Genomic DNA, 16,257 nt, shown 5'->3' on the forward strand with positions numbered 1-16,257 from the left:
AACCACTTCTGTATTAATCAATTTATTACTAATTCAACCTCAACTATGATATAGTATGCGAACTCTCAATCCCGGAACGTCAACACGGCATCAATACAGTATCATCAATGATTGTCTGATTTCACTTGACAACGGCACATGGATCCCGCGTAACGCGATGGTTGTTAGTGAGAGAGAGTCGTTAAAACATGCAAATACTATGCTAAGAAAACCTTAACGTTAATGAATGATTATACTTGAAAGATTATACGGCGATAAAACACAATCAAAAACAGTTATTATTCTTAAAGGCACCAATCTCAACAGATACATCGGCAGGTTATCTGACAACAGAATGCTCGGAGTAAAGGCCTGCAACGGCGCTCCTTTTCCGAAGATCTGCTGGGAATTTAAGCGATTAAGAGTACAGTCCACTAAATATTAAAGATAATACTCTTACAAATGACGGATGGCCATCACTCGGTCTCGAGTTTTTCTTCACAGCCACGGATGGCTTATGGGTTCGAGTGGGTTTGAGTGGTAAGAGTTGTCTTCAATAGTCAGTGTTCGGAGTCGGTTCTTTATGTCAAACAGACGCCAGGTGGTCGTGTGGTGAGGGGGCGGTGCGCGTCATACGTATTAGTCGCTCCTCTGTCGCCGTGGTGAATTTGGTTCGGATGTCCGTTGATACGCTGTCGTAGTTCGGAACCCGGTCGGTAGGTGGCGCCCACAGCTCGCTCGCAGCGTCGTCGCCAAACCGCGACCGTCAGCTGCAGGGACCTCCGACTCGGCAGAGGTTGACCCACGCAGGCCGAGTTGAGCTGTCAAGCGGGTCTTGCCCGCCTGCAGAGGAGACGGGGAGCTGCTTGAGTCGAGCCCCGAGAGCCGTCTGGACTCGGCTGAGTCCCAGAAGCTGAAGAGTCGAGCCGACCCGTTAGTCGCAGCTCGCCCTTGAGTCGACCTGTTCGGTCGCTCGCTCATGAGTCGACCCGTTGGTCGCCCTCGTGATGAGTTGACTCTCCTGGTCCAACTCGGCTGATGAGTCGAGCCGACCCTTCCGGTCGAGCTCGCTCCAGAGCCGACCCGCTCGGTCGCACTCGTGATGAGTTGACTCCTGGTCGAACTGGTTTCCAATGCTCAGAGTCCTTTCTTTTATGCCGAAAAATCCCTTTGGGTCCTGCCCACAAGGCGGGGTTTTCTTTTGATTTACTGTGTAAGGACCTGTCCGTGTGTAGGTGTGTTCATGTGTGTGTCCGTACGTCCGTGTGTCCTTGAGTGCATCACCCATGGTATTTTCCGTTGTCATACTCCCTCCATAAAATCCATGAGCAAACAATCAGATGTTACAAATTGCCTCGAAGTCGTCTCTCTGTCTGGGTGCAATATTATCTCTTGTCTGGCCTCCTTCATGAACCAAAACACAGACGTTACAAACCGTCTCACAGGCACCTCTGTCCGTGTTGCACGACCTGGAGGGAGGGGCACACTCCCTCCGATCCTCACAGCACACAAAGACATGGTTAACAGTTTTAAATTAACATTTGTCCCTTACCATTTCCCAGTTATGATTCTGTATGTAGCCTAAGGTGTGTCGTTTCCCATAGTGGTGCTTGACTCAAGTGGAGGTGCCTCCCCGAGCACATACACACTCCCATCCCGCGCTGTGGGGATACAAAGACGGCCGGGATCTCCCTTTCTCTCCGACCCTGGGTTTAACATCGCTCTTTTATTATGTATTTTATTTCGACCTAGTGGTGATTTATCCCGCTATCCTGGCTTTTCATAAGTTTTACTTTTGTCTTTCATGCATAGCTTATTATTATTAATTTATTTCCGATATCTTAGGTTAAGGGGTAAGTTTCTTGATCCTAGGAATTCGTATTCCTTGGTGTCTGCATGGTTATATAAGCGGAATATAGTTGACGGTGAATAGCGTTAACATTGATGTTATGTACGATATTATGTATTGTGATGTCATTAACTTAACTTGTTGGTCAGGCTTCACTGACATGAAGTTGTATTTCATAGCCTGGCAGTCTTTGCCTCACTCTGTCTCTGCTCGCCGGTGTTGTTGCTGTCCAGCTGACGCCGTTAACTCAAGGCCTCATTAATTTCCGTCACTCCTTGTAGGTGAGGGCGGTTGAACCTTGGAGTCAGTTCTGGTTTTTGTCTGCTTGCTTTTTCTGATGTCCCCTGACCCCGGGAGTTGTCATTCCTACTTTATGGCCTGTCGAAGCCCGACTCGCTGTTGCTGGCTGTGTGTTGTTCCCGGCTTTTCGCTTACGTTTGCAGTTCGCCGTGCTCTTAATTTCCTTCCCTCTTCAACCTTATATCGACTATTCGCTCCTGTCTGGGTGCGATTCAATTTTGACTTAGGAAGGTTCTGATTGTCATATGCTTTGGGTCGAGTTGTATTTTAAAGTATGGAAATAACATTTCATATTGACTTAATGATGGTGATGGTTCAGTAGGCGTAACTTGTGGCCTGGTTTAATTGGAGTGGGTGTGAATATCGATAACTTTAGCCTACCCTGTTGTTAAATTCTGACTTTAATGTTACTTTAAGAGCAATACAGAATACTTGAGCTTTTCGACTTAACTAGGCGAACGCGAACTCCTGGTAACCTCCGCAGCCTTGTTATTCAGCTGAGTCTGCATCCTTGATATACAACGCTCTTATTCGTCTCACTGTGGTCATCCAACCTTCTGCTCTGGGAGTGTTATTCTTAATTTCAGGTCAAAGGCCCCCTCACGTTCAGACGCGCAGGGTTGTTAATCAGCTCCCTCCCCTGTGCACACAGCGTTGCTGACCCACTTCATTTGACCACTCACCCTGGATTTAATAATTTAATTCCTTAAAACCATGCAGGATGGTTGGCTTTTTGCCTTAATTATGTCTGGCTGACTCTCCCACTGTCTCTGCCGCCTGCACGGGTGACATATGCCCGTTCATCAGGCCCCCTCCTTCCTTGAAGCAAGGTTGCAAATTCTGTCATCCTAGCCCTCCTCCAGTTCATTACTTAACAACACCTGGTGTTTTGCAGTTTGCTGCTTTTTGGGGTGTTTTTATTCATTATATATCAATGATGATAATATATAAAAATATCAAGTTTGGAAGAAGGGTTAGGATACAACATTCCGCCCTTTTAAAAATGGCCAGTGGTCAAATGGCCACGGGTTATTTTTAAAAAAATGTATACCCTTCTTCCATCATGAACCATCGATTGTCCTCAAGTTTTGCTGCTATTTCCTTACAACGCGCGCGTACGTGTCACAACTTAACATGGTTATATGTGACAAGAGAGAGGAGGAAAAAAAAAAAAATTCTAAAGGAAGGTAACACGATAAGGGAGGGAGAAATTATTCTATTGACTACGTGTTATAGGAGATATCGTTAAAAATATAGTTTCTACGGTTATTCTTGGGTGGCATCATCAGGCCTTGGCTCTATCCCTGCTCCTGGACTCGAATGGTAGGTGGCTTGTGCCTGCGATTAGTCTTTTAAGTTCGGTCTTCATTTTGGCCACATGGTATGTTAAGGTTAGAATAGCCAGGACTAGTATGATTATCCCTGTTGCCCCTGTGATTCCCATCCCCATCTGTTGATTTCGCTGATATCCAGCCTCTTTGGTCGCCCAAGTAAGATCTGTTATGTTAATCTCTGATTCGCTGAGGGATAATTTCACCATGTGGAATTCTTTACTGTTCAATAAGTTAGACAGAGTGCTGCTTATCTCAAACTTGTGGCCTCGGAATGTGTCTACTATTTCTACCTCCGCTTGGTGTAGGCTTTTGTCTAGGTTATATAATACCTTGTCCCCTATGCGTACGAATGTTCCTCTTGGTATTGTGACCAGTGCGACGTGGCTTGGAATCGGAACTTCCATGGTGATGGAGTGTTGATCGGTAGAAACAATTGCCGTATCTAGAGGGGTGCTAATCAACCACTGGGCATTAGCTATCATGGCCACTGTTCCGGTTCTTTCTTTGGGTTTACTTAGCTTCAACTTGCAAGTTTCCTTAGAGCTTAGGTTTGACAGACCACACATTATTTCTGCTGTATTGGTCAGAAATGGTTCCCCTGGGCAGAGCCAATGAACCTCTTTCATTATTTGACACAGGTTTAGGTCAGGCACCAGGTACTTAAGGGGGCCTTCTTCCTGGTAGGCCACCACTACGGGAGTTTCCATCTTGGAGTAAATGTCGTTATTCCATGTACCCACGTTCAATACTGTCCGCAATCGAAATACATTTCCGGGTTTGACCAGGGGTAAATTTAGCAAAAATGCCAGCTGTCTAGTTTGGGGGTCCACATGTATGGGTGTGGCTGTACCCATGTTGAAGGCAATTTGTACTTGAGTTGGACTGATTGTTTCTGGGGATGCTGCTTGTAGCACATCTTTTATCAGTGTTGGAGTTACCAGATATGACGGAATTTGTCCTTGTATAAGATCACTGATGCTGCCGCTGGTGCTACGCAACAAGTCTTGGATCACCCACTGAATTGGCTCTCGAATACTCTCTTCTTCGTATAGATCTCGGATTGCAGAACTCAATTCTTGGAATGTTAAGTTAATCATGATAGAATGTAGGTTTACGAGAACCACGGTGTCTCGGAGGGTGGATCCCATTTCGACCAGATTCTTTTGTTGGTGTTGTATTTGCTGCTGGATCTGATGCATATCGAGCTGTAAATTCTCGATACCTTGCGTGAGGTGTCCAATCTTTACGGCGTTGGATATGGATACTCCTAGTGTGATTAAGGAGCTAAAACCGGATAGTATTCCAAAGACCCCTCCCAGGCCGATAGACCTCTTGGAACGTGTTAGGTTGACAGTGGTGGGGGGAAGTATCATGGTTCTTTGTAATTGCTTCAGGATCGTTCCGACATTTTGTTCACTGTATCTTAGGAAGTCATAATACCATATTCGGGTTGCTTGGGTAGCTTGGGGTGGTAACTTCCCGAAGTGCTTCTTTACCACCAAGGCAGGTTCCAAGGAGACATAGACTTGTTGGGTTACTATTTTCGTTTCGGTTACTAGGAAGCTGGAGGAGTCTCTCAGCATCACCCCGGATTCTGGTCCTGGCTTGATCAGCTCTTGGCTTCCTTCTAGCTTGGCAAGGTACGTTAGCAGGAGCGTGAGCAGGAGGGCTGCCATTTCCTGGAAAACATGTTACACATTATCGTAGTGTGATATGCCCATTAGTTTAGTTCCCCAGAGATTGGTGTTTTATTCTGAGTTAGTTTTTTTATGTCCTAAGGTTAAGCGTTATTATGTTTCCACTTAAGCTTTCTGGAATTCGTACTCTTTAGTTGTTATTTTTTTTTGGAAGGTCGTATAGGTAGGAAACATATAATAATAGAAAAAAAAAATATTATTGTTTGTTGGTTAATTATCTTTGTTAAGTTTCTACTTTTCGGTATTATTCTGCCCTTATCTGTATATCTCCAGATGTCTTGGGAGGCTAGTCCATACATCTTTTGTCCATTTGGATGTCCATGACCTCTTTGTGACCGAACTCTCAACACTTTAACCGCCCTCCATGTTTCATGGATTCCTGGTGTTCTTGTGAGGAGAAGTGAGTTGTTTTCATTAATTAATTAAAAAAAAAAAAGGTATATATATAAATTAAAAATTATTATATTTTTTTTGAATTGTTCTTAATTAAAAAAAAAAATAGACACAACAATTCGCCCGTTTGAAAATTATCAGGGGTCGATTTGGACACTGGCGAATTTCCAAACCAAGTAAATGCCCCTTTTTTGTGTTATGAATCTATAAGCCGCCCTCACTCTCGGCGGTTATTCTTACGACGCGCGCATATGTATCACCATCGTAACATGGTTACTTTGAAATAAGCAAACAAAAAATAAAACACCACGTTAAACATCGGTACTAATCCATAACGCATTCCTTCCAAAGCGCGCGCATGTATCACAATCTTAACAAGGTTACATTTGAAATAAGCAAAAAAAAAATACCACAAAACTTTAACATCGATATCACCGGTTACATGGTTCTCATCCCTCATAACTCCGACGGATATTAATTTTTTGTTTTTGTTAAATCCTGGGAAACGCTATGTAGCGGTTTCGAACGCATTTTTGCGTTAATTCCCTCCTGTTACATCCTTGCAATCTTTTTACCAAGTTCCGAGTGTCTGGTTTACCACTTATCACTTTGATCATTCGATCACGGTTTTCCGGTTCGTTTTTGTAATTTCCCCTCTCACTCTCTCGCGTCGTGGGAGTGTGGGGTGTAAAATTGTGCTGCACATAATCAGAATTCGCGCACACAACCAACTTCGGTATTCCGTCATCACTGGCATTCGCTCTCTCTGCGATTACATGCACATTTGCCGAGTCAGTGTGTCGATTTAATTCTGTTCCTCGTAATGTTGCCCTCTTTGTTTTTACGAGTGTGTTGGATTCCAACACCATTCCCGATACGTCATAGACATTCGTCTCCATTTTAGCACTCCGATCCACATAAATTTTGGTTTCCCTTGGATATTTTCCATTCAAAGGCTCATGCCTGCGCTCCTCAGGGCGTGTCCCTGCTGTCGGTTTTTGTACTGTCCGATCACGCTTCAATGCAACCCTGTCCTTGTATTCGATCCGCGCGTCATTTACGGGAGTACTGTCCACGCCTTTGCCCGCCCTGTCACCTGCAGCCTGCCCGTATTTCTCATTGAGTTTCGGGTTTAATATCTCGGCGGGTGGGGCGCGTGTTGGCCGCTCGCTCGCGCTCACTGTGGGTTGTTTATCATGTCTTTGGACCGCATTCTGTGTTATTCCTCTATTCCCTCCTGGTACAGCCGGTGGAGGAATTGGTCGGAATTGGATCGATTGTGTTTGACCTCCCATCCTGCGATTCCTCTGAATGTTCGCATCCATACCTCCGCGGTCTGTGTAACCCCTTCCCGCTGGGTGGTTATCTTGCCATCTCTGTGCGTAATTTGAACCTGGCGTGTGTCGTGGGATGGGGTGTTGATATGGTTCTGCTCTGAACCTCTCCCCCCTACGATTCTCCTGCATGTTCGGCTTTATGCCGCTCTCATTCTCGTGCCAACCTCTCTCTGGGTTATTTTGCCACGTGTGCGTGCGCCCTTGCTCCGTCCTGCAATGTGGGACTGCTCGGTGATTTTTATTCCTCTCTGAGAGGCTGGGTTCCTTATCCCTCTCCCTGTGTTCTGGATCCGAATTATGATCCTTAGCTCTGTATAACCACGCCATGTACGCCTTGCTCTCTATGCGGCGTAAGGATGCGGTTTCTGGATTCAAAACCATTCTCACCCTATCTGTAATCTCTGGGCTCAAGGATTCAAAAAACATAATTTTGAACATTTTATCTCCTTCGTGGTATTGATTCACATCGCCTGCGTAATACGCTCTTTTAAATTGTACGAGGTAGTCACGTGGATCTTGGTCCATGCCCTGGGTCATCGATTTTACAGCATAAAACCCCTCAGTGAGTGTCGAATATTCTCCAAACTTCCGAATCACTGCCAGGCTCAGTTGTTTAAAATCATTTCTAACCTTGTGTGGTAGTGACTTTACCCATGTAATAGAATCTTTATTTAAGCTTCGTTTCAACAAACTCGCTTTTTCATCCCGTCTCATCAGCCCTCTAATCATTGCCTCCTCTTCCACTGTCGCGATATGTGTGTGGATATCCATGGACTTATTGTGGGGGTCAAAATCGGGAATTCTGACTAGAGCCTTGTCCATCAATTTAAGGGTTTTACTGGTGAATAGGTATTCCGAAAGTTGGTCGCCGTCAGCGTCATCATCAAACAAGTTATCATCAGGCAATCTGTCACTTTTATCTGTTCTGTGTGGGGCGTGATTAAGCGGTGTGCATTTTCTGTGTGCGTGCCCAGTGCCGTGTCGCTCGTGTTGCCATTTCCCTTCAGTTTTTGCCTCTGCCCTTAGCAGAGCACGTCCCGTCGACTTTACCTTAACATTTTGCTTCCCTCTATCTGTGAAGTTGTCAATCTCACATGTTCCTGTCTGCATATGTATCTCTCCATCCCTTCTCTCGAATGAGTGTGATTTAACGTTACTTCCATATTTATTCTGTGGATCCACGTCTGTGAGTTCCGCTGGTGTCGCGAGCCCTGATTTCTCCTCCCTTACGATGGTGTGAGGACATTTTTCCTCGTTTATTAGAGACGATTTATCTCCCGTTTCCTTTCCAAATTTCCCTTTATTCCACCATCCCTGTCTGTATGCCTGTGTGAGGAGGAATGAGTCCTGTCCTGCCTTTCCTGTAGTTTTTGCATCGTGTTCGCCTTTGTTACATTTTATCCAGTCAATTAGTTTCCCCCGAGGTGTGTTCGTGTTATCGATACAGCTCCCTCCCCATATGTCTCTCTGACTGTACTGCTTTGTAACAGATTGGTCGGTACGTTTTAATACGAGCTCCCCGTACCCCGTCACCCATTCAAAAATTATTCTTAATCCTATCATCTCAAGTGGCAGGAGTTACTTTGACATTCCTTTTCAGAGTACTTATACACAATTGTATCACAGGATGCGTCAGTTCAACTCGAGCAAATAATTTCAGCCCAGCTGTCTTTGTTATACTCTGCTACTCTGGTATTTCCCTTCAGAGCGCGTTTTGTTTTGTTTTACGCCCGTTTACAATCACAAGGCAACGTCAGTCCACAACACTTTGATTAACACAACAGTGATTCGTTCCTGAATTCATGCATAAACTGTCTGCGAGAAATCCCGGACCCGAGCCCCCATTATGTTGTATATGTTGGGTGTGAAAATTTTGATGTGTTGTATGCGTGCGTGGGTGAAATTATTATGTTGTATATGTGGGTTATGAATATTCAGTGAAAATAATAATAATCAATCGAAATTTGGCCAAAGGTGTAATTATCCGGACATACTTTAATCCATGTAATTACGCACATTTAATTATGCCAATTCGAGAGGTAATTGTAGTAATTATGCGAGTGGGTGTAATTATGATAATGCAAGTCGTTATGATAACCAGACCCCGCCTCGGTGACGAGGGTGGGTTATCGATCGGAATAAGGCAATTAATCGTATGCAGTTATGCAGGTGTGGTGTAAGTATACAAGATTAACTTAGATTAACTCGGCATCGTTGTCTAGGTTCGTCTCATTCTCGCTTATTTAGGTCCCCGGTTCGCCCCGTTATCGCTTTAACATTTACTGAGTATGTGTTAGTGTGTTTATTAAGGTCACCAAGTTCAGATCTCAACGCAGAAGCAGATCTTATGCATAGTTCAGGAAAGAATCACACAACCACTTCTGTATTAATCAATTTATTACTAATTCAACCTCAACTATGATATAGTATGCGAACTCTCAATCCCGGAACGTCAACACGGCATCAATACAGTATCATCAATGATTGTCTGATTTCACTTGACAACGGCACATGGATCCCGCGTAACGCGATGGTTGTTAGTGAGAGAGAGTCGTTAAAACATGCAAATACTATGCTAAGAAAACCTTAACGTTAATGAATGATTATACTTGAAAGATTATACGGCGATAAAACACAATCAAAAACAGTTATTATTCTTAAAGGCACCAATCTCAACAGATACATCGGCAGGTTATCTGACAACAGAATGCTCGGAGTAAAGGCCTGCAACGGCGCTCCTTTTCCGAAGATCTGCTGGGAATTTAAGCGATTAAGAGTACAGTCCACTAAATATTAAAGATAATACTCTTACAAATGACGGATGGCCATCACTCGGTCTCGAGTTTTTCTTCACAGCCACGGATGGCTTATGGGTTCGAGTGGGTTTGAGTGGTAAGAGTTGTCTTCAATAGTCAGTGTTCGGAGTCGGTTCTTTATGTCAAACAGACGCCAGGTGGTCGTGTGGTGAGGGGGCGGTGCGCGTCATACGTATTAGTCGCTCCTCTGTCGCCGTGGTGAATTTGGTTCGGATGTCCGTTGATACGCTGTCGTAGTTCGGAACCCGGTCGGTAGGTGGCGCCCACAGCTCGCTCGCAGCGTCGTCGCCAAACCGCGACCGTCAGCTGCAGGGACCTCCGACTCGGCAGAGGTTGACCCACGCAGGCCGAGTTGAGCTGTCAAGCGGGTCTTGCCCGCCTGCAGAGGAGACGGGGAGCTGCTTGAGTCGAGCCCCGAGAGCCGTCTGGACTCGGCTGAGTCCCAGAAGCTGAAGAGTCGAGCCGACCCGTTAGTCGCAGCTCGCCCTTGAGTCGACCTGTTCGGTCGCTCGCTCATGAGTCGACCCGTTGGTCGCCCTCGTGATGAGTTGACTCTCCTGGTCCAACTCGGCTGATGAGTCGAGCCGACCCTTCCGGTCGAGCTCGCTCCAGAGCCGACCCGCTCGGTCGCACTCGTGATGAGTTGACTCCTGGTCGAACTGGTTTCCAATGCTCAGAGTCCTTTCTTTTATGCCGAAAAATCCCTTTGGGTCCTGCCCACAAGGCGGGGTTTTCTTTTGATTTACTGTGTAAGGACCTGTCCGTGTGTAGGTGTGTTCATGTGTGTGTCCGTACGTCCGTGTGTCCTTGAGTGCATCACCCATGGTATTTTCCGTTGTCATACTCCCTCCATAAAATCCATGAGCAAACAATCAGATGTTACAAATTGCCTCGAAGTCGTCTCTCTGTCTGGGTGCAATATTATCTCTTGTCTGGCCTCCTTCATGAACCAAAACACAGACGTTACAAACCGTCTCACAGGCACCTCTGTCCGTGTTGCACGACCTGGAGGGAGGGGCACACTCCCTCCGATCCTCACAGCACACAAAGACATGGTTAACAGTTTTAAATTAACATTTGTCCCTTACCATTTCCCAGTTATGATTCTGTATGTAGCCTAAGGTGTGTCGTTTCCCATAGTGGTGCTTGACTCAAGTGGAGGTGCCTCCCCGAGCACATACACACTCCCATCCCGCGCTGTGGGGATACAAAGACGGCCGGGATCTCCCTTTCTCTCCGACCCTGGGTTTAACATCGCTCTTTTATTATGTATTTTATTTCGACCTAGTGGTGATTTATCCCGCTATCCTGGCTTTTCATAAGTTTTACTTTTGTCTTTCATGCATAGCTTATTATTATTAATTTATTTCCGATATCTTAGGTTAAGGGGTAAGTTTCTTGATCCTAGGAATTCGTATTCCTTGGTGTCTGCATGGTTATATAAGCGGAATATAGTTGACGGTGAATAGCGTTAACATTGATGTTATGTACGATATTATGTATTGTGATGTCATTAACTTAACTTGTTGGTCAGGCTTCACTGACATGAAGTTGTATTTCATAGCCTGGCAGTCTTTGCCTCACTCTGTCTCTGCTCGCCGGTGTTGTTGCTGTCCAGCTGACGCCGTTAACTCAAGGCCTCATTAATTTCCGTCACTCCTTGTAGGTGAGGGCGGTTGAACCTTGGAGTCAGTTCTGGTTTTTGTCTGCTTGCTTTTTCTGATGTCCCCTGACCCCGGGAGTTGTCATTCCTACTTTATGGCCTGTCGAAGCCCGACTCGCTGTTGCTGGCTGTGTGTTGTTCCCGGCTTTTCGCTTACGTTTGCAGTTCGCCGTGCTCTTAATTTCCTTCCCTCTTCAACCTTATATCGACTATTCGCTCCTGTCTGGGTGCGATTCAATTTTGACTTAGGAAGGTTCTGATTGTCATATGCTTTGGGTCGAGTTGTATTTTAAAGTATGGAAATAACATTTCATATTGACTTAATGATGGTGATGGTTCAGTAGGCGTAACTTGTGGCCTGGTTTAATTGGAGTGGGTGTGAATATCGATAACTTTAGCCTACCCTGTTGTTAAATTCTGACTTTAATGTTACTTTAAGAGCAATACAGAATACTTGAGCTTTTCGACTTAACTAGGCGAACGCGAACTCCTGGTAACCTCCGCAGCCTTGTTATTCAGCTGAGTCTGCATCCTTGATATACAACGCTCTTATTCGTCTCACTGTGGTCATCCAACCTTCTGCTCTGGGAGTGTTATTCTTAATTTCAGGTCAAAGGCCCCCTCACGTTCAGACGCGCAGGGTTGTTAATCAGCTCCCTCCCCTGTGCACACAGCGTTGCTGACCCACTTCATTTGACCACTCACCCTGGATTTAATAATTTAATTCCTTAAAACCATGCAGGATGGTTGGCTTTTTGCCTTAATTATGTCTGGCTGACTCTCCCACTGTCTCTGCCGCCTGCACGGGTGACATATGCCCGTTCATCAGGCCCCCTCCTTCCTTGAAGCAAGGTTGCAAATTCTGTCATCCTAGCCCTCCTCCAGTTCATTACTTAACAACACCTGGTGTTTTGCAGTTTGCTGCTTTTTGGGGTGTTTTTATTCATTATATATCAATGATGATAATATATAAAAATATCAAGTTTGGAAGAAGGGTTAGGATACAACATAGTGGGTGGGTGATGGTAGTGGGTGGTTGGGTAGTGGGTGGGTGGTAGTGGGAGTGGGTGATAGTGGGTGGGTGGTAGTGGGTGGTAGTAGGTGGGTGGTAGTGGGTGGGTGATAGTGGGTGGTAGTAGGTGGGTGGTAGTGGGTGGGTGTTAGTGTGTGGGTGGTAGTGGTTGGTAGGTAGTGGGTGGGTGGTAGTGGTTGGTAGTGGGTGGGTGGTAGTGGGTGGGTGATAGTGGGTGGGTGGTGGTAGTGGGTGGTTGGTAGTGGGTGGATGGTAGTGGGTGGGTGTTAGTGTGTGGGTGGTAGTGGGTGGGTGGTAGTGGTTGGTAGTGGGTGGGTGGTAGTGGTGGGTAGTGTGTGGGTGGTAGTGGGTGTTAGTGGGTGGGTGGTAGTGGGTGGGTGGTAGTGGTTGGTAGTGTGTGGGTGGTAGTGGGTGGTAGTGGATGTTAGTGGGTGGGTGGTAGGTAGTGGGTGGTAGTGTGTGGGTGGTCGTGGTAGTCCGGCAAAACAACCTCCTACCTCCTCGCGGTGCCGGACGGGCAACACTGTCGTGGGCAGTGCTGTGGGGGGAGGGCCAATGCCCATTGGCCTCTCCCCTCATGGCGTCTGTGACCACCACAGTGGCTAAACGGGGGCTCTGGACGGGTGCGAGGGGCTGGTAACCCCTCCACCTTCAATTAACCACCACTAAACTACGATTTAAACATAAACCTGTAATTAATAAGCTTGTGCCGGAGGCCCCGGGGGGTCAGGCTTTTATGACGTCTCCTGGCCAAACCCCATTTGGCGGAGCCAGGAGATTGAATTTTAACCCTCGGGGCTCCTCCAGTAACAACGAAAAACCATTGCGGATGGCCACGTGGAATGTTCGAACGCTCACTGCGGAGGAGAGGCTGCCACTCCTCTGTCGGGAGCTGGACCGGTACCGCCTGGATCTCTGTGGCATTCAGGAGGTCCGGTGGACCGGTTCTGGCTCCTGCCACCATGAGGGGTGGACAGTCCTCTACTCGGGGCAGGAGACTGCCAAACAACAGGGTGTGGCTCTTCTTCTGAACAAAAGAATGAAGGGGGCGTGGGAGCGTGGCGGTGAGGTGTGGGAAGCTGTAAGCCCCAGGATACTTTGGGCTCGCCTTCCCATCAACCAGAGGCGAGGAGTGGTGGTCGTGGTTACTTACGCCCCCACCGAAGACGAACATCCGTGGAGGGATGCAGGCAAAGCCGATGAGTCAGACGCTTTCTATGACCTACTGTCACAGGTGCTGGCTAAAGTGGCCACTCGGGACAGAGTCATCTTGTTGGGTGACTTCAATGCCCGAGTTGGTCATGATGCTGGCACCTGGTCTGGAGTGATTGGAAGGCATGGGCCAGATCAGCTCAATAACAACGGTAGGAGGCTGCTAGATTTCTGTGCAGCCCATGGGCTTGTAATTACCAACACGCTCTTCCGGCATCGGCGCATCCACACAACATCATGGATGCATGCCGGGTCCAAGCAAGAACATCTGCTGGACTACGTAGTGACGGACCAGCGGATGCGAGCCCATGTCCTTGACACCAGGACCTACCGTGGAGCTGATCTGCCCTCTGACCATCGACTAGTCATCTGTAAGATGCGCCTGCCATTCTTCCACTCCGGTGGTGGGTGTACACCCAGGATCCCATTCCAACCAAAAGTGGCCTGGTCTAAGTTAGCTGATGAAAGTTGCAAGCGAGAATTTCATCATCGCTTGCAGCTGGGGTTGGCATCGTCCCCCACTCCACCTGATGTCGAGGGTAAATGGGCGAGGTTTAAGACTGTGACTCATGCAGCTGCAATGGCTGCTTTGGGTACGCGGTCCAGACCTCCCCGGGAACCCTGGCTGACGGAGGAGGTGTTCAGGTTAATTGAGAAAAAGCGACAGGCCCACTCTCATCGCCTACAGCATCCCACGTCAGAGAATGAGGAGGTTTACCGCAGCCTTCGCTCGGAGGTTCGGAGAGCCGTAAGGCGCTGTAAGGATGGGTGGTGGTCGCGGGTTGCTGAGGAGATGGAGTCTGCCTCAGTGGCCCGCGATCACAAATCACTATTTAACTCCATCAAAAAAGTAACCTGCAGCGCCACACCTATTACCATCATTAGAGGAAAAAACGGTGATCCAATCTCCGACCCCCAGGAACAGGTTTGCAGATTTGCTGAGCATTTCTGTGAGGTCCTGGGGGAGGGAAAATCTCTCAGCCAGGAAAACATCATGGCACAAAGTGGGGATAACCCTGCTGAGGCTGCGGTGCCTCAAATATTGGAAGAGGTCACCCCCTGTGAGTGGCTGGCTGAGGTACCGGCTGTTGAGGAAGTACTGAGGGCGATCCGGAGTCTGAGACCAGGGAAGGCACCGGGCAGAGATGATCTCCCAGGCGAAATGCTGAGGGAGGGTGGCGTTTGTGCACAGACTGCCCTATATGACATCATAACAACAGTCTGGACCACTGGACGGGTTCCGCAGGACTGGAAGGATGCCCTGGTGGTCCCCCTCTTTAAGAAGGGGGACCGCACAGACTGTAACAACTACAGGGGCATCTCACTCCTCAGTGTGCCGGGTAAGGTCCTGGCAAGGATTATTCAACATCGCCTTGCTAGGCATGCTGAGGAGAGGCTTGCGGAGCCCCAATGTGGTTTCAGGAAAGGGCGGTCCTGCACAGATGCCATATTTTCTGTCCGTCTGCTACAGCAGAGGTGTAGGGAATTCCAAAAAGACCTACATCTCTGCTTTATTGACCTGGTCAAGGCCTATGATACCATCAGTAGGACTGGGCTCTGGGTTGTTCTTCGTGCTTTCGGAGTCCCTGACCCTCTGCTCACGATCATTAAGGACCTTCATGATGGTGAGCGGGCCCGGGTAAAACTACGTGGCCGGGAGTCGGAGCCTTTCCCTGTACACCTTGGGGTGCGACAGGGATGTCCTCTGGCTCCCACATTATTTAACATCTATTTCGACTGCGTAGTTCGTGAAGCCTTCAATAGCTGTACCGGGGGAATTACCATTTGGTACAGATATAATGGGAGGCTGATCGACGCCCGGGTGCGATCAAGGGATGGCTCCCTATTGGTCAACCACGTTATGTATGCCGATGATTTGGTAATAGCTGCTCATTCAGAAGAGGAGTTGGAGACGCTGCTGCTGAGGCTGGAGTGTGCCACTAAGAGGTGGGGCCTTACCATCAGCCCCACCAAAACTAAGCACCTGCCTGGGTATTTTGTACCATCGGGCACTCCGCCCCCACAACTCCCAATCGGTGATGGGGCAGTTGTGGAGAGAGTAGAGAGTTTCCCATACCTGGGCAGTGTGCTCATGACCAGCTCCAGTTTATCAGCAGAGGTCTCACTCCGAATCAGTCGAGCGGCAATATCTTTTCATCGGTTGCGTAACGCTGTGTGGAAGCTACCTGGTCTGTCGCTCCGCACGAAGCTTCAGGTCTTCTCGGCCACGGTCATTCCCTCCCTTCTCTACGCTTGCGAAACGTGGACCCCCCTAGTGGAGCATCTTCGCCGGTTGGAAACATTTAGGCTGGCCTGCCTACGATCCATCCTGGGTTTGACCAGGCTGGATTGTGTGAGGAGCTCACAAGTCCTTGAAAGATCTGGGCAAAGTCCCATCAGTGAGCTCCTCCGGCAGGCAAGGCTGCGTTGGCTGGGTCATGTAGCCCGCATGCCCAGCCACCGCATGCCTAAACAGCTTTTGTTCGGCCGGATCGAGGGGGCTAAACGGGCGCGGCACGGGCTAGAGAAGAGATGGAGTGATGTGGTACAGGAGGACGTGGAGCTGAGTGGACTTGCCGATGACTGGTACCAGCGGTGTCAAGATCGGCCTCAGTGGAGGAGGCTCGTGAAGGACGCTACTGGG

General features: G+C 47.9%; 1 long non-coding RNA gene across 1 annotated transcript in view; it reads right to left on the bottom strand.

Moving 5' to 3' along the window:
• Positions 1 to 16,257, bottom strand: part of LOC144737167 (uncharacterized) — a 34,254-nt gene that overhangs the window by 2,213 nt on the left and 15,784 nt on the right. The window lies entirely within an intron of this gene.

The sequence above is a fragment of the Lampetra planeri genome, chromosome 65 (assembly GCF_965212315.1).
Source record: "Lampetra planeri chromosome 65, kcLamPlan1.2.h2, whole genome shotgun sequence".
NCBI lineage: Eukaryota > Metazoa > Chordata > Hyperoartia > Petromyzontiformes > Petromyzontidae > Lampetra > Lampetra planeri.